Source organism: Myotis nattereri (genome assembly GCF_964212035.1).
Source record: "Myotis nattereri genome assembly, chromosome: 12".
Taxonomy (NCBI): Eukaryota; Metazoa; Chordata; class Mammalia; order Chiroptera; family Vespertilionidae; genus Myotis; species Myotis nattereri.
In genome coordinates, this window is record NC_138087.1 from 58,413,276 (window position 1) to 58,440,144 (window position 26,869).

The following is a 26,869-nucleotide window of genomic DNA, read 5'->3' on the forward strand; positions in this document are numbered from 1 at the left end:
TCTTTTTGTTCACTCTTCTGGAGAGATGGAGTAATACCTGCCAGCATCAATCATCTGGACCTTTGAAATAGTTTGAACTAGCAATCTTTCCGTGAATGAGTGGAAAAGGGCATTGCGATGAAATATTGGCGTAATTCTGTTAGACCTTATTGAGGGGATTAGTGAAGTACAAAATGAGGAAAAGTGCGTGCTTTTTATTGGAAATGAACTGGTTGAGTGGACTTTCATACAAATTAGAGAGGGGTATTATAAATATGGCCTCTAGTGATGAGGATGAAAATCTGAGCATTTATTAAGAATGGGAAGGTAATAAATGCTCTAAGAGACTGCAGAAAGATGACTATAGGGCTAGAGGCAATGGTTTGGCTGTGCTGAGGTGTCACCCACAGGAAGTGGGAGAGAAAAAGAACAGGCGCTTCCATGTAGGCATCTCTGTGCCTGAATTAACCGAGGTTGCCATGTATCTGTCGCTTCTGACAGTTGGTGTTTTTCTGGGCTGGTGATTTTATCTCCTGTGTGTGCTCATTGGCAGGGTGGCGGCTAGTATCGGGCAACCACTAGAAAAGAAAAACATTTAAAAATTTTGAAATGTCATTCTTTGATAACTTTTCCAAGTATGTCTTAAAAGGTAGAAACAAATGTCCTTTGAAATTTATTTTTTCCTTCACATGCTATTCTTGGCCTATCTACCAGCCTAGAGAATGACTACTCTTTTCTTCTCTCTTACCACCAGTGAGCCACACTTCAGTTTTGGAACTCTTAAAGAAGTTAGCAAATGGTTCCACAACCCCAGAAATTTCTCCTGTGTGCTACTCTCCCTCATCACCCAACACACACTTTCAACACATGCTGCTGAGTGCTGGCTGCATTAACCCTGAACTAAGCCTCCATATCTCTCTCTCTCTCTCTCTCTCTCTCTCTCTCTCTCCTCTCCTCTCCTCTCCTCTCCTCTCCTCTCCTCTCCTCTCCTCTTCTCTTCTCTTCTCTTCTCTTCTCTTCTCTTCTCTTCTCTTCTCTTCTCTTCTCTTCTCTCTCTCTCTCTCTCTCTCTCTCTCTCTCTCTCTCTCTCTCTCTCTCTCTCTCTCTCAGTTCCCTGTCAGGATGGACTTGAGTGAACCTCTGCCAGGTAAAATGGATGTTTCTCATTAATGAGACTTGCTCACAGTAGATCCTAATTAGAAGGCCAATGAATAATTGATGTTTTCATTTTTGATCGATTTGATAGCAAAAACTAAAATGCCCGAGTATTTGAAACTGTAAAAGGGATTCAATTCTAAGTATTACACGGACTGGTTTTCATCGTTGGTAGCATCTTCATGCCCAGAGAAGGTATATGTGAGGTGGTGCTGAAAGGTTTTGACAAGGAAGGGAACGGAGCAGTTCAAGTTAAGGGCACAGTGTGAACACAGGAAGGAAGGCAAGGCATTGTATTGTATACACAGCAAAAGGCAAATAATTTGGAGAGGCCAGTGTGTAGGCTTTGGGTAATATTGTGATGGGACATGGAATTGGAGATCGACTTTGCAACCATCTTCGGAAGTCCTTAAATGCTAGACTAAAAAGTTGAATTTAATTCACTAGGCAAGAAAAATTTTGAAGACGGAAAAGATCTAACCCATACATTAGGAAGAGAATTTATAAAATAATAAATGTAACTTTAGTGTACAGAATGCTCATGTGTACAGAGTTCTAAAGTTTACTTAGCTTTTCTACCTACTTTGAAAACATTTAATTCTGTAGAATGAAGTAGTTAAAGCCTTAGGTGAGGCTGGGAATTTGTCTCACACAAAGTCTATTTGAAATCACTGCAACTGACCCCCACTATTTGAATGACTCTATATAAAAAGGGTATAGATTTATTCTGTATTGATTCCTAGGGAATGCATAGACCTAAGAAGATTAATTCAACTCCTCCAAAAGTCTTTAAAAGTTAGTAAGATGGAAAACACAATTAAGTAAATAACAATTTAGAAAACACCAAAAGTTGTCTCCCAAAGACAACCAGTTTTTTTATGTGTGTGTGTGTGTGTGTGTGTGTGTGTGTGTGTGTATATATATATATATATATATATATATATATATATATATAGATTTCAGAGAGGAAGGAAGAGAAAGAGAGAGAGAGAAACATCAATGATGAGAGAATCACTGATCAGCTGCCTCCTGCACGCCCCCTACTGGGGATCAAGCCCACAACCCAGGCATGTGCCCTTGACCGGAATCGAACCTGGGACCCTTCAGTCAGCAGGCTGATGCTCTATCCACTGAGCCAAGCTGGCTAGGGCTAGTTTATCCTTTTTACAAAATTATCATATATTCCCATCCTATTCTTAAATTAATATTTTAAATTATCATTACATTGTTTGCACTTGCTATGCTATTATAGATGTATCATTTGCATAATATTTTACCTTGTGGACATCACATATATTTTTTCTTCTATTAGACAATTAGATGGCTCCCAATGTTTTTGCGATTATAAGCAACTTTGCCATAAATTATATACCTGATTTTTTCTACATTTTAGATTATTTTCCTAGAAAATATTCCTATAAGAATTTAGAGCCAAAGGGGCAAACATTGATAAGGTGTGGTTTTTTTTAATAGTGGTTATTGCTTAAGAAAAAGTGCAAAATGTATTCTCTATTCAGCAGTATAAGAATAAGCCCATTTTATAACAACCTCGCCACATTGGTCATACTATGAAAAATTGATTTGACATGACAAAAGGAAGCTGATATTCTTCATCTTCATTAGAAAGGACTAGTCAATGGTTCCAGTGGTCAGAAAATGCAAGGGGCTATCTTCTGCTTTTGTGACCTCCTTGCAACTAGAGTTGTGGAAGTCCAGACTGAATTACCCTCTGATTATCAGTCTAGAAGCACTGTACAGTCTCCATTATTCCTTGGGGATTTTGCCTCTCTTCTGTAGCGGTGGTCCAAAGGGATCACTAATGAAAATGTGCTATTTTGTTGATGATGGCTAGAGGGTCATTTGATAGGGAAACATGGAGCATGTGTGGAAAAAGGAAACTTTACATAATCCACGTAGCCTATCATTGGAAACAGGAGAGAGGCTTGCATGACTTAGGGAAGAAATGCACGAGGAGAAACAGAGCACCTGTGAAAGCAAGAAAGGCGGGAACCCGAGGGCTCAGCAGTTCTAGAGACAGGACAGGTCGCCAGGGCGTCTGCTACAGATATGCCACAAGTATTAATTGCTTTGTTAGGAGAGAACCGGCCTAAAAATATGTGAACAAAGCTGGGCCCTAGAGGTACTAATGGCAGTGGGAATGGTTGCCATGACAACGGCAAGGAAAAGTCAACCAAAGGAATTACTAATACATCTGAGTGTAAATGTGTCTGACATTGAATAATGTGAGCCAATTCCTTGGCAGATTCCAACACTATTTTTGAACCTGAAGAAAAAAAGTTCCAGCGTTTATCACATGCAGCTTTTAGTTTACGCATTTTGTGGTAAGGAGTAACTAACTTTTTGTAAGAGGTGAGCTTTGATTTTAAAATAACTTTTATGATAAGACTATCGAGGAACAGTAAAGGGTATTTTCAAAGGGAAAAAAAGAAATTGTTTGTCATCCTCCCTGTGGATACAACAGCTTGCCTTTTCCTGCTTTCCTATATCCACCTGCACTTTTACTCATCTGTAATCCTAATATTCTGACAGTTTTGCATTCTCCTTTTATCATTTAGCCTCACATCCTGAGCATTTACCATCCTTTAAAGTCATCTTTGTAATCAACAATGAAAATTTCTGTGCATCAATTACATTGTATCAATTACTAAGCTCTTCACCTATTGGAGGAAATTAATGTATTATTCCCAAGTTGTGTTATAGGCAATGCAGAAGGAATAGGTGGAGTTCAGGTTAATATCACTGAAACACTGGCTCTCAACATTACACAGAGTTGAGCTTGTGTTTGGGCCACAGTGCATTATGATACACAAATATCTGCTAGCTGGAGGGTGGGAGGGGTCAGTAATTCTGGATTATCAGGTAGTGCCAATAATTAATAGGATAGGGAAGGATGCTTTTCTCATTATACCACATATTGCTTTATAATGCACATCTGCTCCCAGACCCGGGGCTCCGCTGAAATCACCCAGTGTTTTTCTGAAAGACCATTTCTTACCCCAAATGAATCTGTCAATAATAATTATTGTGGTAAAAGTAAAAACCCCAGATAACATGATTGAAACACTTCCTCATAGTCTGCAGTGAAGAGAAGTAATTATATATCACAGGATGACGATTGTCTCTCGCATTCATGGTAAATCAGGTGTCTTTCTTTTTTAAATCCTGTATTGGAAGGGATTTCGCTTGGCCTCATAAACTGTGCCATTCATCTTGTTTTGTGCATGTGATGATGCTACTGGCTCGGAATGGCTGTGTCAGTGCTTCCCGTTGTTAATAGAGCTGTTTGCTTTCATGAGGGTGCCTTCTGAATGTAGGGCTCTGAATATAAGCCTGCATGATTAGCAAATCAAAGGGCAGCTTCGTAAGTCACTCTGTAGAGGTGCTGCTGGAATTTGGGGCGTCCAGTGTGAGCTTATGCCCCTGGTGATGGATTAATGGCAGACTGAAGGTGGAAACAATTGTTACCAATACTACTGTTCTGGCCTGTTCTGATAGCCATTTACTTAGGGAAGAGCTGTGCTAATTCAAACTGACCAAAGGATGTTGGTTTTGTGTAATTGTCATTAAGAATACATGATGAAGGATTATAAATTAGCATTTTGCATTCCAATAAGTTTTTTGGCCTGAAGGAAGAATGGAAGGATTTAAGGGGGTAAAGGAATAAACAAGAGGGGTTGGGAGAATGGGATAAGCACAGGAAAACCAGAAGAATTAGGGTGAAGTACCTGATCTAAATCACCAGACACACTCACTTGGGAAAACGTTGGGGTAATTAGTTATTAGCAAGCCACTAGGTCAGAGAACTGTGCCGGACTTTCTTCTATGTGCAGAGATACCTGGGGGCAGTATTTGAGAATCAGACAAATTTCTGCCACTTAGCTTAGGACACTGAAAAAGTTCTTGGTTTCTTTTCCCCAGATCAGCAAGGGCCTATACATCAGAGTTTATTTTCTTGGGCTGAGTGTATTCCTAACATCTCTGCCAGGAAGCTCAGATCCTGAGGAAAAGGGGATTCTACTCCTCATTGCAAGAGAAACAAAAGGAGGGTGGAAAGGGAGCCCAGAGTTCTCAGAGAAAAGGGGTGGGAGGGAGGAGGGGTTAGAGCAGTGGCTTTGGAACATTGGCCCCAACTCAAACACACTGTACACGGTGACACAGTAGGATGTGTATTAGCACTCCACACCAGGCACATGTTTTATGAAACAGTGCTTGTATTTACTGTATAAGGCTGACATCTTCTCATCAAACACATCGCCACCGGTCTACTGACAGGACGACATGCATTAATTTATCTAACTGCGTCCTTATAATAACCCTAAGCAGGTATTACATTGCTGTTTTCTAGATGAGGAACCAGAGCTCCAAGAGGTGAAATCATGGGCCCATGTTCTCACGGCTGGAGTGGTGGAGCTGACATATGGGCCTGTCTCTGACAGATCAGACCTAAGCCATCCTCCAATATGCTCAATGGCTTTCCCCCCAGGAACCACTGAAAATTGGCCCTGACTTCCTTAGCAACTAAAAAAGGGAGGGAGAGATGACTAGGTAAAAGGTGAAAAGAGAACTGTGATCTCCCAGGAACTGCTTTCAGATTCCATATGTGATGCAGAGCAAGGGCTCCATGGATCCATGCCTGGTCTGCCCACTGCTGCCCCACACTGACCAGCTGTTGGGCCTTAGGGAAGTTAAAACCTCTAAATGTCACTCTTCTCAAGGGTTAAGTGCTAATGTTAATAGTAGCCTCCGTGTAGGTTTATGGCAGAGATGAAAAGATAGGATCCAGAGAAGTATTTAATGTGGCCTGGGGAACAGATTTTGCATTCCCAAAATGTTAGTTGTTACCATGGACATAGAGAAAATGCATAAGCCGGTTAGAAACCCCTTCATTCAAAGCCTGGCCCCTTCAGCTACAATGCAGTAACTTTTTTGTTTATGGCAACCCAAATCCTATTGAGAATCCAAATGTGTTATCTAAGCCAATTAGGGCTAGATGGAAATTCATAATAAACATTTGCTAATCATGGACAGACCCCCTAAGCAATTACTATGATGATGGGGACAAAATTGTCTCTAGCTCATTACTTTCATTCTCCAGCTCCTAAAATCTGACTAAAAACAATCAGGAGTTCTCATGTGAATAGCAGCATTTATGTGAATTAGTGGCTTCAGTTCAGTTTCCATTACCTAAGTCTCTCAATCACAAAATTACATATTCCAAAATTCGAAACTGACATTCTAAAATGAATGGAGTAAACCTAGAAAGCTTGGAAGAAACACTGACTAATTGTTACTGGGATTTGTTCCTAAGATCTGCAGTTAGAGCAGCATTAGGAGTAATGTTCTTTGATTTTGATTGTTTCATTAACACCTAATCCAACTAGGCACCTGGACCAAGCATCAGAGCAGCGATTCTCAACCTGTGGGTCGCGACCCCTTTGGGGGTCGAATGAACCTTTCACAGGGGTCGCCTAAGGCCATCGGAAAACACATATATAATTACATATTGTTTTTGTGATTAATCACTATGCTTTAATTATGTTCAATTTGTAACAATGAAATTGGGGGCCACCACAACATGAGGAACTGTATTAAAGGGTGGCAGCATCAGGAAGGTTGAGAACCACTGCATTAGAGGCACTTGGACAGCATGTAGAAGTAAGAACAAAATCTCTCTCTCTTGTTGAAACACCCTCCAGTTTTGTCAGCTAGTGACAGCTCAGCTTACAAAATGGGGGCGTTATCATAAAAAACTGACGAGTAATACCGATTGGTCAAAAGGAAACAAATCTATTGAGATAACCCTATGTATGGCGTTTCATTTTGTGAGTTAGATCTCATTAGGTAATAGTCCCACCTTTTTCTCCATCTCAGCAGCTGTATTCCTGGGCAAGTTGTATAAAGTTTGGAGGAAAGCTCTGTCCAAAATCTCAAATTCTTGAAACATATTATTTGGGACTTGGTTAACTTTACCAGTGAGGAACTCCAGTGGCCCTACTGTTTGGAATGAATTGGAGGGGGACAAGTACAAAGACTTAATTGATATAAGTTTGAATCTTATTATGCGCTCATAATTTCCAGAACATATTTTGTCCCATATTTATACTTTCTTTCCAAATACAGACTTTGTGGCATGGATAGGCTCTTAAAATAATCAAGAATTGCAATACTGGTGATAGTAATGCTTACGTTTTTAAGTGCTTACTATGTACCAAGCTATGCTCAGTACTCTGCATTCAAAAAACTCATTTTTTTACTTACTGCAATTCTGTAAGGTCAATGCTATTACTGTCCCCATTTTGTAAATGAGAAAACGGAGGCACCGAGAGGCTACATCTTACCCAAGGTCATATTACTAGCAATGTCTCATGTTGACAAGCCATTAATCATGTTTTACTTCCGGGTTCTCAGGCTTGATTTCCCTTAATAAATCTCCTGGGAAAAAATAACTGCACAGAGCAGTGGTTCCTAGCCACCCAATAGGTCTTCCAAAATATATTTCAAATAGCATACTGAGAAACGATGACTGGCATCAAGGCTGTAACAGAGGTTAGGGGTAAGGCAGCGGTTCTCAACCGGTGGGTCGAGACCTCTTTGGGGGCCGAACGACCCTTTCACAGGGGTCGCCTAAGACCATTGGAAAACACATATATAATTACATATTGTTTTTGTGATTAATCACTATGCTTTAATTATGTTCAATTTGTCACAATGAAATTGGGGGTCACCACAACATGAGGAACTGTATTAAAGGGTCGTGGCATTAGGAATGTTGAGAACCACTGGGATAAGAGGATATATTTAAGAAATATTTTAGAAGTAGAACTTAACTGTGTTGGTGATGAGGTGGAGGGAAGAGGAAGGTTTTGAGCTGGGTGACTGCCTGGGCAAAGGGGCCATCAGTGAGCTGGGGACACAGGAGAAGTCAAGTCCTGGAAAGTACAACACTCTCAGAGTGCATTTTGCTTTACCTTCCATGGAGGGTTTCCTTAAAGATGATTTGGTTTTTCTACTTCAGCGACTTCTACTTTCCCAGATATTATGGAAGTGTTTTATGAGGGCCTCTCCATAAATTAAGTGGATTCTGTGGATGGTTTTATGGTATAGGTAAGGATGGGTAAGGGAGAGGAATTCTAGGAGAGATGAACGAGGCAGAGGGTGTTTGGGGCTACATCGTGTCCTTTTCTCCTTGCGTGACCCCTACAGTGCTGTGCATGCAGCTGCAATGGGGAACACTCAGCAACCATGCAAGTCATTCACCATTTTTTTAAAAAAGATTAACATTAATTTATTGTTTAAATATGACACAACGGCAATAATGTTTGAAAGGGGAGTCATAACAGGGAGAAGTCAGCAACAGCAGACTCTTCCTATGTTCACAACCAAGAAAACCCCGCTCATCTCTGCTTTGAGGAAAAAAATTCCGTAAGGTAAATACTATTACTATCCCCATTCTATAAATGACAAAACTGAGGCACAGAGAGGTTACAACGCCTGGTAAACCCCAGGGCAAGGGAGAAGCTGTGGGTGTTTTCCGATCCTGAGCTCTTTTCTCCTAGTCAATTCCCCAGGAGGCACTACCGTGACCGCAAATGAGAAAGGATGCTCACGGGAAGATGCTTGTCAGCCAAGTGGCCATCATTCATGCTCCAGCGATGCTCTGCCTGGAGGAGGGAGAATGAAACATTTATGAAAATGCTCTTTCCCGGCTGCACATCATGTCTGTCAAAGAGAAGCAGGCAAAAAACCAGGAATCATCTCTCCAAAGAGACCACACGGGTTTTGCTTTTGCTTGTGTCTTCAGGACCAGATGTCCTGTGTGAGGATGTTGAATGTAACCCACCCCGTGGTTCATGGCCCTGACTTCCCTGTTTCACTGCATCTCACAATGTCCGTTCTACTAAAGCCCCCATGAGGGCAGCCGAGAGTGAACTTGATCTTCGAGGGTTGGAGGTGCAGCCTGAAGCACCCCTCTCAGACATGAGAAATTTCTTTGCAATGCCACTTCAACCCTTAAAAAAGAAAGCATGCCCCTTTTGCATTCTCTTCCATGAGGTCCCCGCTGTGTTACAGTAGCAATCATCTGTACTCTCCCACTGGAGGCATAAAATTGATGGGATTCTCCCCGGATGACACTAAGGCAACTCAACATTCTGCAAGTCTTCCTGCCACTCATTAAGCAATTAGAGGCCTTTTCTGAAACTGATGGTAATTTTATCTAAGGAGAAGGGCACAGTAGTTCACCGGAAGGAGTAGAATCCAACTGTGGTCGGAAAAATAATGAGGTCTGTTTTGAATCAGAACAGAGGTTTAATCACCATTGGCCTTGTGCTCACACAAGTTTTGCTGACATTTTTTTTTCCTCCTCCAAATAATTTTAACCACACTCAAGCTTTCTGGTATTATCTGAGAACGTGTGGAAAGAGCAGCGGGTTGGCAAACCAAGTGCTGTCATGAACAAGCCCTGTGCCCTGGGAAAGCCACTTCACCCTGGCTTCCTCACCCTTACCATGAGAAGTTTAAACTCAGTGATCTCTGAAATCAATTCCAGCTGCCAAGGTCCTCTTTTCAGGGTAGGGAACAATGTGAAGGGCTCATGTGCTCCGACTGTGCAAATACTTGGTGAAAACAGCTGGTGGGGAAAATCAGGCTTAAGAGTTTGAATTTGAGCTGCATTTTCTTCTCTCTCGAATGATGTGGCACAGGAATAGGACTTGAGTAATATTTGTTTTTAAGCAAACATCTTAAGACGAACATTTATATACTGCCAGGTACTCTTCTAAGCTCTTGACAAATACTGCCTCATACAATTCTCATGATCTTGCTGTGAAGTGGGTGCTAGTATTATCCCCATTTTACAGATGAGAGAACTGCAGCATGGAGGTTAATGAACTTGTCCAAAGTTACAACTAGTGAGGGCAGAGCCAGGGTTTGAACCCAGGCAGTCTGGTTCTGAGTTTGTGCTCCTAGCTGCCACACGATGCTGTCTCTCCATGTAATAATAGCAATGATATATTTTCCCCTGAGGCCCATGGTTATGCTGCAAATGGTGCCATGGCATTTATGCTCATGGCATAAAGATGAATAAGATGTGGCTCCTACCTACCCTCTTGGAGCTCACAATTTAGTGGAGGAGAGAGAGACATAAGTGCTTTCAGAAGCATAAGTGAAGACCTACAGGAGGTAGAGGACACAGTGGTTCTGTCTGGTTAGGGGAGGATAGGGGGCACGGTGAAGAATGCAAGGAAGGCTTTGAAGGAAATTTGGACTAAGAATTGTGGGAGGCTCTGAAAGAGAAGGGAGCATGGATGAGTCTGAGTTGACATAAAATTACGTGTGAGGTCCTATTAGGAAGGTCTTATCTACATATATAAAAGCCTAAGCGGCTAAACAACTGAACAACCAATTGCTATGACACGCACTGACTACTAGGGGGAAGTTGCTCAGTGCAGGAGCTGCCCCCCCCCCCCCCCGTGATACAAGCCTGTCCCGCTTCCACGACAGTGCTATCGAGTTGCAAGTGGAGGTAGCGGCAGGTGCAGTGGGGCTGGTATAAGCGGGAGCAGCACCCAGCCCTGGCTCAGGCTCCTCCCTGGCCGCCTGCTGCTTCCCACACTGCTATATCCCTCAGGGGTCCCGGATTGGGAGAAGGCGCAGGACAGGCTGAGGGACAAATCGTGCACCGGGCCACTAGTAGAAGATAAGTTAGACTACATTACTGAGATGTGACTACTAATATGTTTGTAGGAAAATGTATGTGTATGAAGTGCCGGATGCAAAGGCTGTGGGTCAGAGGGCTGTATGGATTGCCCAAAGAACCAAGAACGAAAAACTGCTTTGAGCTTTGGTTGATACCTTGTGAAGTGTGATCTTTGAACAGTTTAGCATTCATTGAGTTCTTACTGTATACGATGTAGGGAAATCAACCCTATGGGGCAGTGGGAGGGAGTGCGTCTAAAAGACAAAACAGGTGCTTTCCTGAAAGGCATTCATAATTAAGGAGACATAAAATAGCGGTGCATCATAAGTAATTTGAGAACAACTATAAAGAGGGAAACTAGAAGCACCAAGGTCACCAGCACAGACATAGTGTGTATGAGGTGAGGGGTGAAGTAGGGAAGGATGGTGGGCTCCTGGGGAGAGAGTCTTACAAGAAGTGAATTTTGAACTGGGACTTAAGAAATTCAGATTGTTATCAATGAGAAGGAGATCATTGGAGAAGGAGGTAATAGCTTGAGCAAAAATAGTGAGAAGGATCCTAGGGAGATATGTTTGGGAGAAAGCTCAGAAAGACAGAAGCTCAGGGCTATGTTGCCAAAGGGAGTTGTATCTCCCTAAACTACTTTGTATATAGAATTGTAGGAGGCTCTGAAAGAGAAGGGAACATGGATGTACAACATACAATTCTGTTGTATATCTAGATAAGGATGAGCATTATGAAAATAAATAAAAATGTGTTAGAAATGCACTTAAAAATAAGCCAATTGCTTTGGGCTTTCAGTATTTTACAATATAATTCCCAGGAAAGAGGTCCTGAGTTGCTTGCTGAGTCATTCATTCCTCAGCATCTGTTGAGGAATATGTTACAGGCATCAAGTCAAATGTAACATAGTAAACACACATCTTTTTCTTTGGGACAAGAAATTGTATAAAAGATAAACGAATGCATACACACCCCGTGGCTGGGAGTAAAGCATTCATTCCCAGAATAATATGGTGCCTGCGTGAATAAGGAAGGAAGATATTTTTAGAGAGCTTCTGTCCCTACTTTGGAATGTGAAGACAACACCTGCCCAGTCTGGCACCAGCTGATCACGCTCTCCAGCAGACATGCACATGAACAACTGACTCAGCGATGTGGCTGACTTCAAAACCCACAGGAGTTTCTGGGCATAGGATTTCAGCTCCCAGTGTCGTAACCCCGTGCTAATTCCTTCAATATTTTTAGTAACGCGTAGTTGCAAGTACAAAATTGTTAACAGCAAGAGCACAAAGGACAGATTTTATGACTCCTGGATACTAAATGGTAGGCTTCTGTTACTGAAGAATGAAGTAAAAATATTTTTAGAGAATGTTCTTTCTCAAACTACAATTAATTAAGCTCTAATATTTCACCAAATGACTTGAAAGAAGGAAAATGCATTTTTTTTTGGTCCATTGTATGTAGCTCATTAATGAATGATCCTCATTGTTTAAGACTATGGGCTGTTAATTTATAACCCGGACCATATCCTGCTCTCTCAGCATTCTTCCTATTGAATTGATGTTTTCTCTAGGAAAAATATCTAGGGAACGTATGCACACGTGAAAAGAATGCTGAACATGGATATTTTATTTTTCTTCAATTCCTTGATTCAAGTAGAAAATTATAAAAAGGCCATGTAAATAAAGATAATTATAGGCAGCAACTCTGAAAAGAACTGAGTGACCCTTAGGCTTCTCTGTCACCTTGAATGATATGCTCTGAATGATCATTCCTTCAGGTTAGAGGAGGTGTTTGGCCTCATGACAAACTCATCTTCCTAATTAACCTGAAATTAATGCCAGGAGCATTTTTAAACTTGTGGCTGTTTGTAGCAAATTTCCCCCAGCTGACCTCTGAAAATTCTCAGGTAATGGTGTCTGTATGTGTGTGAAATAGGCTCACGTGTAGGAGAGAGGTGAGTAGGTCAGTGTGCCCCATATATTTCAGTGACTCTCATAAACCACCTACTTTAGCCCAATGATAGAAAATTGCAGTGTTAAAAATAGTATTAGGCTAGCAGTCTCTGACATAACCTTTCCTAACTTTGTATGAACATGCCTATGAAGGTACAAGGAAAATCATAAAACTACATTATACCACCTAAGAAGATAAAGAAAAAAGGCTTATTGACAGAGAGTAGATTAAGAAATACCTCCTCATCTTCCCTTTTTGGCACATCCATGCTTTACCTTATGAAACAGACACTATTTGAAAAAAAAAGAAAAGGAAAAATACTGTGATTCCTCCTACTTAGCATCAGCCTCATCTTAGGGACTCAAGGTCTGAACATCCTTCCTTCATAATTGATGAATTTTAAGATGGCAAAAGTACAAAATCCCACCTCCCTATCTTTCAATATTAATTTACACAAAAGGTTACTAGAAAAACAACAGTTGCAAAAAGGGGATGAGTATAGGAGCAATGAATGAACAGCTAAATCTGGGTTAGAATCTTCTTTTACATAATAGCTGAGAGGCTTTGGGGAAATGACTTATTCTTCTCAAGCCTCACTTTCCTCATCTATATCATGGAGACAATATTGTATAAATTGAAGATATAAAGTGTGTTATATACAGTGTCAGTACATGGTAGGTGTTCAAGATGTAGTGAATGATGATGATGATGATGATGATGTGTAGTTTTCAACAGGTAAAACATTATGGTCAGGGGAGGAGACTGGAAAAGAGACATTTGTTGCAGTGCATCCTGGGGAATTGGTTTTTAATTCACTGGATTGGTTCAGTATGCCAGAGACCCTAGGAACAGGGGGAAGGAGACTCCTCACTTCAGAACAGCAGAGCTGCCTGCTAGAAGCAATCTAAATTCTACTCCCAATCTACAATCTACTTTCCAGCTGTATATCTGAGTAAGAAAGATCCAGTACTCAAGAAACAAGTAGGCAAGAGAAGTTCACTTACCTGACTTTGAGCAAATATTTTATATAATAATTTTTTACTTCATTTAAAGACAAAAGTCGAGTACTCAACATGGGACATTTGGAAAAGGTGATAAAACAGGGAAGAGTATAAATATGATACTGAAAACTCAAAAGAAGAGCATATCTTTGAAAACAAAATACTGCAAGATTAAGATTTCAGGTAATTATTTTATATCATCCATAGAATGCAGGAAGATACATGGGTCAATAAATCATAATTAGGCAACAGACTTAGATGAAAAAGGATAAAATAAAGAAGAATATAGACATGACTAAAATAGAATTTAAAAATGCAACAGCAGAACATGAAGGTTAAGGGACTTTAGTGCCAACTTCCCTTCCAATCTTGGAATACTTCTCATGTGACATTGGACAATTTCACCTAACGTCTTTGTACCTCAGTTCCCTGATCTTTGTAATGAGGATAGACCATACCTCAGAACTGTAAGGATTAAATGTGTTAATATACATGCATGGCTCCTAGAAAGGTGCCTATTATAGAGTGAGCACTTTTAAGTGACAGCTATTATCGTCTAAGACTTTTTCTAGTTCCAAAATGCTACAGTCCTGTGGAGGACTAAAGAGTGGATGGGAGCTAGGAGCAATTATGCCTTTCCCAGTAGAATAACTGAGTCCAGAAGAAGGAAACAGATCCTAATGAATTGTGCTTTTAGCTCAAGGGAAGTCTTTCAGTTTCAGGAAACTCCTGATTCCAGGCACTGGTCAAATGGGCTAAAGTTATGTCACTGACATAAAGAGGAAACAACGAGAAATAGCATGCCCCGTTTATTATCTGCATGAGCAAAGCAAATGTATAAAATGGTAGTACAAACTGTACAGAGGTGGGGGTGCGGGGTAGGTGAGGAGACAAGTTCTCTTTATTCTAACACATGGATAGTAAGTGCAATTCCAATTTTCCCCTAATTTTCTTCTTTGCATGAAAGCTGAAATTTTGGATATATTTGCTAGAAATTATCTTTTTTTCTCAATTTAGTCTTTTATTTCCTGTTTGACTCCGTGATAGTGTTGATGAGCTCTTCATTATTTCTCCATGGTTGCCCACATGACACACACCTACCAGAGCTGTGATGAAAACAATAGATGAGCTGAGTGGAGGAGGAGTAAATGTAAATCTGCCATGTGTCCACATGATATCTGCACAGAGCAAGGGGAAAGAAGTAGCCATTCCCTGAAATACAGCTGTTTAGAAGTTGAGTGGGAAAACAATGTGTGACCAAAAACACATACTGGTTTTTGAGGCTCCCCCTTTTTCTTTTAAAATTATTACGTTTTTTTCTTAGTACAAAAGCAACATATGCTAATTGTAGAGAAAAAAGGAAACATAGACAAAAAAATAACACTACCTATAATCCCAATGCCAAATTTTGTAAAGGATTAAAGAATAAATGTGTGCAAAGAATGAACTACTCTTTAAAGACTACAACATGTTGGTGTATATCCCTCTGATCTTTTATGTCATCTTTTTGTGAAAATGTAGTCGAATGATATTTGGCGTTTTATACTACTTTTTGGTTTAATATATTACAACTATATAGCGATAGGATTTTAAAGCATTTATGAACCCAATTTTATAGCTGCATAAATTCTATTGTAAAATTTATTATAAATATCATAATTTATTTTACCTACCTCCTGATTTTGGACATTTGGATTACTTCTATCCTGTGACTATTGTTGTACATAAATCTTTGGGCATATGAGTTATTTCCTTAGCATAAATTCTTAGAAATTAAATTGCAAGCTCAACTTTTAAAATCAATTAATTGGTAGTTCAAAGTTTACATATATTTTAAGGATCTTGATAATTTGCCAAATTGCTCTGAAGAAAAGGACTATCAATTTATGATTTATATACCAGCTTGTATAAAAATGTCCAATTCTATCTTTAATAATTCTAGTCATTGCAATTATTTTTTATATTTTTATTCTATAGGACTAGTCCTGCCCTCATAAAGATTTCAGTTTAGTGGTGCTGGAACAACTGCTTAAGCATTTGGGAGAAAAAATGAACTTCAAGGCCTATACAGAGATCTGACAAAAGGGTTGTATCTAGAACATATAAAGAACTCTACCACTCAGCAATAAAAGACAAACTGCCCAATTTAAATGGTACTAAGGACATGGCAAGGGGCTCCATATCTGTCATTAGGGAAATGCAGATTTAAATCACAATGAGAAGCTACTTCAAGCCTACTTACATGGCTAAGATTCAGAAGACTGCAACACATGGTGAGGATGGGAGGCCACGGGAACTCTCAATTTTGCTTGCATGTGTATCAAATGGTACAGTCATTCTGGAAAAAGGTTTGGCAGTTTATTTAAACTTGTTAAAAAGTTTACATCGTCATCTACCTGAAGACATATCTATTCTAGCTATTTCCCTGGGGAGAAATGAGAAGATCTACCCAATTTGTCCATAAAGATGTGTGTTTGTGAGTGTTCATGGAAGCTTTATTCATTAGAGTCCAAACTGGAAACGACCCAAACATCCATCAACAGGAGAATGGGTAGACAAACTCTTGTATATTCGTACAATGGAATACAGCTCAGCAGGCTTAGCAATAACGTGGAGAAACCTCAAAAACATTATATTGAGTGAAAGAAGACAGGCACTGTACGATTGCATTGATATGAAGTTCAAAATAGGCAAAACGAACGTATGCAATGGAAATCAGAACAGTGGCTATTAATGCGGTCTGTGAATTGCTGGCAAAAAGCCACATGGGAACTCTTTGGAGTGATGAAAATGTTCTGGAGCTCAATGTTTTTGTTGTTGTTGTTGTTTCTTTGGTTGTAAATGTTTGTCAAAAACCATCGAATCATACCCTTAACATCTGTGCCTTTCTCGGTATGTGAATTTTACCTCAATGAAAATGCATTGTGGCTATATTAAAGATTTTTAAAGATGTATTAAAGAGCATATTTTCATAATCTTGGGAAGGGAGAACTTCCTAAGCAAGACAAGAAACTCAGTTGCAATAACAGACTGAGACATTAAACTTCAGAAACTTAAAAACATGTACATTTAAACATAACAAATGAAAGCAAAAGATAGAAGACATAAAGGAAAAATATTTTGACATCTATGATAGACAAATTTAATAAACACTAATAAACAGTGATCAAAATAAGGCAAATGCCCTAATTGAAAAAATGAGCAAAATATATGCGCAGAAAATTGACAAAAAGAATGCAAATATCCAGTTAATACATAAAAAGGTGCTCTGTCTCACTAGTACTTAGGAAAATAAAATCATTGGTCTGTTCAAAATGGGAAATTTTGAAAACACTACATGTTAGTGAAATTAAAAATGGGTAGTCATACATTGTTGGTTGGGATTAGAAATGTGAGAACTTTTTGGGAAAACATCTGGCAATACCGGTCAAGGTTTAAAATACATCATGGTTACCATGTGATGTGCTAACAAACCACTTGTGAGAGCCAAATGTTAATTTTCAAGAACTTTGTAAGCAGTTGTTAAGCAAATTATATAAACATATACCTAAATAAATTATATTAAAAACAAAGGCAATACTTAGATTGAGGTGATGGTTGAACAGTTCATGTTGGCTCACCATGAAAACAAACAAACAAAAAAACACGTGGTGAGTTTAAGGAAACACACGTGTAACGGAGATTGGCTGCTAGGCCCTCATTTTGTGGTCTCACAGGAGCCACGAGCAGTAAGAATAGTTGTTATGCAAGAAAGACCTTTGAGAGTCGTTGGGTGCCTGGGTTCACACTGCTTCCCAGACCTTCTGCCTGAGTGTGGCACCAGCAGGGGGCCGGGGGGATTCTCCCCCTTCATTACCCAGAATTGAGGGCCGTTGGCTGCTGCTGTGCAGCCTCAGGGGTGAGGGGTCTTGACATAGCTTCTCACTGGAGCGGAGCAGGAGAGGAGGAAATAGGGAACCTCGGTGTGAAGGCGGAGACACCCCAGTTGGGAACCTCAAAAATAGCTGGGGAGACTTTGGCAGGGAAGTGTCTCAAAGCCCTGAAATCTTTGGCGAGAGTGTGTTAAGTCACATGGAATCTGGAGAGGACCTTATAGAGGGTGACCGTACAATTTACATCCCCAATCAGGGAGACTTTTGAGAGTGAAAGGGGCTATTACTAAAAGCCAGGACAAAAGGCGACAATAGTCCCGGGCAAACTGGGTGTATGGTCACTCTGCTTCTAAAGGATCGAATCTAGTAGTTCTGTGAGGAGCCTTTTCCAGAATAAATATGCAGCTGAGGTTGGGGAGATGAGTGGGGCGGAGAGCACAGTTATTCAGATTTCCTCAGGGAGAGTATGCGTTTACAAGAGCTCTCAGGGGACTGCCTTGTTTGCCCACCCTGCCACCCACACTGAGCATCACAGAGGTACGAGGGTCCCAGGCGGCAGAGGCAGGACGGTAGCCAGAGCCCAGCACTGCGCCTGGCACAGAGAAGTCTTGACTGACTGCTGGACGGACGTCAGACGTTTTGCCCTCTAGTCTGTTTTCCTTCGCACGCAGTTCTGCCAGTTTCCGGGGCGGGGCAGCCTGAAGCTTTCGAATGCGCCTGCGCACCTGCCCGGGTGTGGTGTGCGCCTGCGCAAACGCAAGGCTGCAGCCTGGCTCTCATCCTCTTGCACCTCAAGGCCAGGCCGCCCTCAGGCTGTTCCTGGCTTCCCGGCACTCACTTGTGTAAGTTCCCAGCAGGGGGACGCGACCCCAGCCGCCCAGGCCCCGGCCGCCTGTGTCAGGGTTTCACTCGGGAGACAGTGCCTTCCAGCCACCAGCCAAGGGCCACCTGGCGCAGGGCGGCGGGACCAGCGCCATATTTCCTGGGTCTCGGCTGCGAGTAAATGATGGGGCACAGATGTTGCTGAATATTTTATGATGCACTTGCCCCAGGAGTCCCTAAATGTTTTATAATTTCTGGGTAAAGGAAGAAAGCATCCAGGGCTGCGTGCTTCCTGTAGCAGGCTCGGCATCCCAAGATCGGAGACGTTCCTTCTCCTCGCCATCACGCTTTTAAAAGGAGACAGTAGCCGTGAAGGTTCACGCTTCGGGTTTAATGCGAACAGTACGAACCCAGGGAAATAACCACATCCAATCGGTGAGGTGGAGACTCATCTCAGGACCCCAGCAATGATCTGCGGCTTGGATTTGGACGGGATCTTGAAACTGAGATTAATGTCTCATGAGAATGAGTAGGGCGCCTGCTCACTTACCATGCTGGAGTTTTGGAAAATATTACAGACTAAGGATACACACACATACACACACACACATACACACACACACATACACACACACATACACACACACACACACATACTGGTTGACTAAAAATATTCCTTATAAGATGTGAATAGGTTTTGCTGATTATTTCATATTGGTTTTCCATTTATTTGAGAGGTGCTGGTATTTCACATCTAAATGACGTGAGAGTGTGGAATTCTGAAATAGAAATTTGAAATAATTCTCTGAAATAATGCTATGCTGTTTCAGGGAGAAGCTCGATACACCCAAGAATCAAACCAGTTTAAAGAAGAGTGACATAAACTGTTTGGAGGTGCTTTCCAAACGTTGTTCCAGGTTTGGGGTCTGAACATGCAAGGCAGTGGCTTTCTATCACACTTCGCTCGGAATGGTAGGAACCTTCTTCGATGCAGTTGATAGAATTTCAGTCTTTAAGGTTTTTTAAAAAAATCACCTGTTCCTTTCTCTCCCATCCTCCAATTTAGTAAAAATTTCCTGGCATGAGGCTAGGTTAGCAGCATTTTTACAAGCGTCTCAGGTGGTTCTGCTTTGCAACCAGCATTGTGAGCCCTTGGTTTACACCAGTGGTTCTCAACCTTCTGGCCCTTTAAATACAGTTCCTCATGTTGTGACCCAACCATAAAATTATTTTCGTGGCTACTTCATAACTGTCATGTTGCTACTGTTATGAATCGTAATGTAAATATCTGATATGCAGGATGGTCTTAGGCGACCCCTGTGAAAGGGTCGTTCGACCGCCAAAGGGGTCGCGACCCACAGGTTGAGCACCGCTGCTTTACACCAACTCATTTTACTGATGGGGAAAGTGCTTTTTGCTGGTGGGGAAAGTACTTGTCCATCTTCCATGGAGTCTCCAGAGTAGAGAGGCTTAAAATAGAAATCCAGCAGGTCAGAAACCTTCAGTGACCCCTATCCCTTTTCTGCCATCCCCCCTCAGTTCTCAGGACCAAGTTCAAGGTCTTCCATTGAGCTCACAGCTTTCAAGATTTACCTCCTGCTAGCCATCTCACTTCACTTTTCCTGTTCTCCTTACTTCTCCCCTTACACCCTCCTGCTTGCATTTCTAGAATGTCATGTGACGCTCCACACTACCACACTTGAACACAGGACTTTCCTTCCTCCCACTTGGCTGCCTGTATCTCTTTTTTCATTTTCAAAATGCAGCTCAAGGTGAGATAACTTAATATAGAGGCAATGAGGGGACATTCATTAGCTGTGGCTGACTGGGTCAAAACACTGGATTGCTTTCTTTTTTTTTTTTTTTTTAATGGGGAAAGACTATTTGAGATTCCTGAATTTCAAGCTCAAATGGGTGGAGTACCAAGTATAAGACAAAAAGTGATGGACTCTGGCTGCCTAGCAGCATATGCCTCATTTAAAGATGACTAACTTCAAATTTTTGAGAAACATGGTGTGGTTATCCCAGTGGCTGTCAACTCACAACCCTTGCAATCACCCTGTTTTGCAGATGAGGAAACAGAGCCAGAGAGAGCCCTGGGAACTTGGCAGTGAATGTCTGTGTTAGAGCTCCAGGTATTCTGGATATAGATCCAGTCTTTTTCACAGCACACCACAAAATTTTGGTATATTTCCTACTGCATTTATTCCAGAAAATAATTCTCAGTAACATTTATATAATCTTAAACCATTAGGAAAAAGAAGCACCAACTCCTTTTTCTAAACTATATGTTGGGAAGGTGCTATAAAAAAGATGTTTCATGCTTCCTAAGTCAGACCTTCTGTTTGCGGAGGCAGAAGACAGTTTTCTCAGGTCTGCCTGGAGTGGGCCTGCTGTGGAGTGCCGTCTCAGCTCCAGTGATATTCTAGAATCTAGTCTGAGACCGTGTAGGGGTCAGATGGGTCTCTGCCACACTTCTCTCCCAGCTCAAAGTTAATATACAGCAAAATCTTTTTTTATTTTTATTGATTTCAGAGGAAGGGAGAGGGAGAGGGAGAGGGAGAGAGAGAGAGAAACACCAATAATGAGAGAGAATCATCAATTTGCTGCCTTCTGCACGCCCCCTACTGGGGATTGAGCCTCGTTCAACCAACTGAGCCACACGGGTCAGGGCACAATGAAATCTTAAGCTCTGATGTATGATTTATTGATTTCCTTCTCTAGGTTGCTTGGGTTGATTTTACCCCTTAACCCTTTTCAGTCCAACCTCGAGGCTGACTTGACAGACCAGGCGCTAGGAGCAGGTCCAACGTCGAGCAATAAGAACATTAAAAAGTTCAACATTCAATCCCGTCAATTAATTTGGACCAGAGTGTTTGAATTCCAAAAATAACATTGGACTGCAAAGGGTTAAGGATTTCTGAAAATAAAAGCATCTTCCCCAGTCTTCTTTTCGAAAAGAAAGGAGTTTATTCACCCAGAAAAAAAGTATACACTAAAATGTTAAAGCTATTCTCGTGCAGAGATTGAGGCAGGGCATTTTCTCTGGCCTGGTAGACAGGTACTGTACGGACTAGGTTCTGAAGGCTTCCTTGCTAGGGGAAAGATAGGGCTTTGTTCTGACACCTGGACACCCTGCTTCAGGTGTCATGTCCAGCGTAAATTCTGGAGAGCACCTGGGTCTGCTTTGACTCTTTAGTGGGAGTTCTCTTAATTCCATGTTTCTCTAGGTCTCAAGAGACAACTAAAATAATAGCTATGTTTGCCTTTTTGCCAAGAGTCTCACTGTTGGAGATAGAGTCTTATACCATACCATCAACAGGAATGGGAAAGAGCAAAAGTACTGACTGGGTACAGGGAGTACTCCTCATTACTTGCTCAGGAGATGGCACAGATTTGGAGAAGAAAGGCTGGGAATTTGGGATGTTCATTGTGTTTAAGATGATCCCCCCCCTTGTCCCCTTACACTGAAAGCATCTTGTAATAGATGGGAGATTTCCTTCTTAGCTCCTGGGCACTTGCAATCTTTTTGTATTGTTCTTATATTGTGGTGACCCATAATGGTTTATGAAATGCAGGCAATTTCTGGCCCAGTCTTTATGCTGTGGTCATAGAAAGGGTAACTCTTTTTGAAAAGCAGGAAAGTGTGTTTAATGCCAACTTTCCTCAGTTAATACACTTTCAGACATTGAAAGTCTTTTTTGAAGAAATATAAATATTTATGTTAAAAAAATATAAATTTAAAATGAAAATAAACCAACAGGGTCTGAGGAAGGGAAAGGGACAAGCTATAGGTTTATTTTATTTTATTTTATTTTATTTTTTTAAAATTACATCTTTATTGTTCAGATTATTACATTTGTTCCTCTTTTTTCCCCCCATAACTTCCCTCCTCCCAGTTCCCACCTACCCTCCGCCCTCACTCCCCACCCACTGTCCTCATCCATAGGTGCACGATTTTTGTCCAGTCTCTTCCCGCATCTCCCACAAGAATAGTCAGTCCATTCCCTTTCTGTGTCCCTGATTCTATTATAATCACCAGTTCATTCTGTTCATCAGATTATTTATTCACTTGATTCTTAGATTCACTTGTTGAGAGATGCGTATTTGTTGTTCAGAATTTGTATCTTTACCTTTTTCTTCTTCTTCCTCTTCTTAAAGGATACCTTTCAGCATTTCATATAATACTGGTTTGGTGGTGATGAACTCCTTTAGCTTTTCCTTATCTGTGAAGCTCTTTATCTGACCTTCAGTTCTGAATGATAGCTTTGCTGGATAAAGTAATCTTGGTTGTAGGTTCTTGGTATTCATCACTTTGAATATTTCTTGCCACTCCCTTCTGGCCTGCAAAGTTTCTGTTGAGAAATCAGCTGACATTCGTATGGGTATTCCCTTGTAGGTAACTGAGTTTCTTTCTCTTGCTGCTTTTAAGATTCTCTCTTTGTCTTTTGCTCTTGGCATTTTAATTATGATGTGTCTTGGTGTGGTCCTCTTTGGATTCCTTTTGTTTGGGGTTCTCTGTGCTTCCTGGACTTGTAAGTCTATTTCTTTCACCAGGTAGGGGAAGTTTTCTGTCATTATTTCTTCAAATAGGTTTTCAATATCTTGCTCTCTCTCTCCTTCTGGCACCCGTATAATTCTGATGTTGGTACGCTTGAAGCTGTCCCAGAGGCTCCTTACACTATCTTCGTATTTTCGGATTCTTTTTTCATTTTGCTTTTCCGGTTGGGTGTTTTTTGCTTCTTGGCATTTCAAATCTTTGCCTTGATTCTTGCGCTCCTCTGGTCTGCTGTTGGGAGTCTGTATAATATTCTTTATTTCAGTCAGTGTATGCTTAATTTCTAGTTGGTTCTTTATCATAACATCAAGGGTCTCATTAGATTTCTTGAGGATCTCACTATATTTATCGGCAGTCTCACGTCTTTTCGAGGGCCTTACTAAATTTATCAGCGGCTTCTAGACAGTTCTTGAGAGACCTTAAAAGTGTGGTTTTGAATTCTATATCTTCCATTTCTGACATTTGTGTCCCGTTTCTTTGTCTCCGCATTTTTTATGCTTTCTTGGTGCACCCCTAGTGGTCTTTGTGCGCAGTCTTGTTGTAGTTAAGCCTGGATTGATGTAGGTAATACTGGGGGGGATTTGACCTCCAGGCCAACTGGCTGTGAGAATCAGCTGTGTCTGCAGTGGGAGAACTTCTGTCCTCTAGGGAGGTGCTAATCTAGCCTTTGCCTGAGGCTATCCGGCAAATGCCTCTGTGCAGGGCTTGGGCGGGGCGGGTCCCAGGGGATCAACAGGGTGGGCTGAGTGAGCAGTTATGGCTGCTCTCAGTCCCATCCCCAGAGGCTCTGCCTCTCATTGTCCCAGCAGCCGCTGCAAACCTCGGAGAGAAAGCTGCCCTCAAGTTCCGACCTATGCCAGACAGTTCCGCTTCTCCCGTTTGAGTCTGGGTCCCTAGAGACTCGCCGGGATCTGGAGCTCAGAGCCTGAGACTCCCTCCCAACTGAAACAGACAACTGCGCCCTCAGCCACCTGCCTGCTCCGCGAGCACCTCCGCACCTCCGCGAGCACCTTAGTATTTTACTTCCGCACTGCGCCTCCTCTGAGTCTCGGTATGCTTTTCTCTTTCCTTCTAGTTGTAGAATTTCCACTCAGCCAGCCTTCCTGTGGTTCTGGGTGATGTCCGTTCTGTCTTTTAGTTGTATTTTTGAAGTGGTTGTGTGAGGCAGCAGTCTCCGGTGTTTACCTATGCTGCCATCTTGGTTTCTCCTATAGGTTTATTTTAAATACCAAGATCTCCAGTAATTAAAGTTTCCTTTTATATACAACTTTAAGGAAACAATATTATTTTATTTGTATTTGTTTATTATCTACACTTTTCTCACTGTTCATCTATATATACTGGAGGCCCAATGCACGAAATTCGTGTAAGAGTAGGTCTCTGCAGCCCTGGCTGCCTCAGCTCTCGCAGCCTTGCGGCCCAGCGGCCCCACTACCTACCTGCTCTGGAGGGTCGTTCTGCTGTCTGGTCTAATTAGCATATTAACTCTTTATTATAAAGGATAAAAGCCTAAGTGACCAGCCAACTGGTAGCTATGATGCACACTGACAACCAAGGGGCAGATGCTCAACGCAGGAATGGAAACCACAGGCATGGAAATATGGAACAGACTGATGAATCTCAGAGGGAAAGGGCAGGGGGAGAGGGTAGGAAGAGATTAACCAAAGATCCTATTTTCATACTAGAGGCCTGGTGCACAAAATTTCTACATGGGGGTGGGGGTGGTCCCTCAGCCTGGCCTGCGCCCTCTCACAGTCCGGGACCCCTTGCTCCTTACCACCTGCCTGCTTGCTGCTCCTGATTGCTCGGCTCGCTGCTCCTTAGCGCTGCCACAGAGGTGGGAGAGGCTCCCGCCACTGCCGCTGCACTCGCCAGCAGTGAGCCTGGCTTCTAGCTGAGCAGCACTCCCCCTGTGGGAGTGCACTGACCGCCAGGGGACAGCTCCTGCATTGAGTATCTGCCCCCTGGTGGTCAGTGTGAATCATAGCGACTGGTCATTCTGGTTGTTCCACTATAAAGGTCACTTAGGCTTTTATTATATAGACTAGAGGCTGGATTCGAATCTGTGCACTGGGCCTCTAGTTTTAAATAAAGCGAACCTTATATATAGAAACCTAAGTAATCTTTATAGATAAGAAAGTTCATATTTATAAAAGCTTCTTTTCCATTCAGGTCTTATGATATTCATAATTATGACTAAATTGAGCTTTGTTTTATCCCATGGTTACAAGTTTCAAATTTGTATTCACAACCTGATAAAGTTGTAATTAGACATTATATATTTTATTCCCTGTGTTGCAATGTCCTTATGTATCTGACATTATGACATTTTCTGGATTTACTGCTGGAGATATCCCTCTTCACAGACCAGTTATTAGAAAATACATAATATTCAAAAGGAGCTAATGAGTGGGAAGCATCACATTTATTCTTTAAAAGATTTTAAATGCTAAATGAATCCAAAGGAAAGCCATCTTTCATAGTGGTTTCCATGTTCATAAAATCCCCAAATGTTCAGTTTTTTCCTTTGGTAATTTCATTTCTGCTGCAGATGTCTATTCAATTTATCTGTGATCTATCATACACTTTAATTTATAGTGAAAGTGCTGGCCCAGATTTGCAAAGAGATAACATTTTTTCCTTACCTCATTCCAGTTTCAATAGATATTTTTTCATTATTATTAAGTTATCTTTGGACATTAATGCTTTTAAATATTGACTACTTTCACAAAGTTTCCCCCAGCTGTCACATTTTAAACCCAACACACATGGAACCTTCTTGTTCCAATATTGCTTTATATTTATCTTAATAAAAATTATTCTAGTCTTAAGTCTGAGTCATTCTACATTAAAAATGGACTTAGAGAATCAAAGGTTTGAAAAGAATCTTAGAGGCAAATAAAACATGTAATTTATTTGATTAATAAGTGTTATCTATATTATACCTGGAGAGTGATCATCTGATCTCACTTTGATCTTCTTCAGAGACAAGGAACTTATTCCTTGTTGCAGATACCCGTGGTCGTCATTTAGGCCTAATTTCCCCAAATACAACTTGTGAGTCCTTGAGCAAGTTACTTACCCTTATATAGGTCAGAACGTTCTCATGTATATAGCGGAAGCGTAGTACTTGCCCTGCCTACTTCAGAAAAAGGCCAGTGGTTGGGAGAAATGAGTTTTGTGCTTAGAGGGGCCAGTGTTAAAGTCTTAGCTCTGCTATTTAGTACAGTGTGATTCTTGAAAAGTTAACCTTTCTGAACTTCAATTTCTTCATCTAAACCCGTGGTTCTCAACCTTGGCTGCACATTCGAATCACCTGGGAATCTTTTTAAAATCCTGATTTCTGGGCCTCATCCTCTGGAAATTCTGTTTCTTTGTTACTAATGTTGTGGCCTCGCGCCATAACAAAGAAACAGAATTTCCAGAGGATGAGGCCCAGAAATCAGGATTTTAAAAAGATTCCCAGATGATTCTAATGTGCAGCCAAGGTTGAGAACCACTGACCTATACAGTAGGGAAAATAATAATACCAACCTATAGGTTGAAGATGAAACTCAACTATGTATTTCATGTGTGAAATGTAATTCTGGGCATATTGTGTGTTTCCTCAATTATTTTTGGCATATTTATGCAAAATTTATAGGTACCTATTTATGAAGATAAAATAAAATATACACAAAAGTGGTTTATAAGTATTAAGGAGCTATTCAGATGTGTTGGTACCATTACTTGAACATTCTAGTTTTTTTTTGTTTTTTTTTGAGCTGGAGACTTACAAACCTCCTGGGAATCTGAATGAAGCAAC

The 26,869-nt window shown here is 41.2% G+C and overlaps 1 pseudogene across 1 annotated transcript in view; it reads right to left on the reverse strand.

Annotated features, from left to right (window-relative positions):
• Positions 1 to 443: 443 nt before the first annotated feature.
• Positions 444 to 26,869, reverse strand: part of LOC308527734 (serine/threonine-protein phosphatase with EF-hands 1-like) — a 101,330-nt pseudogene continuing 74,904 nt past the window's right edge. Inside the window, exon 3 of the transcript in view lies at positions 444 to 557. The product of the transcript in view is annotated as a serine/threonine-protein phosphatase with EF-hands 1-like (transcript). The remainder of the gene's footprint in view (positions 558 to 26,869) is intronic.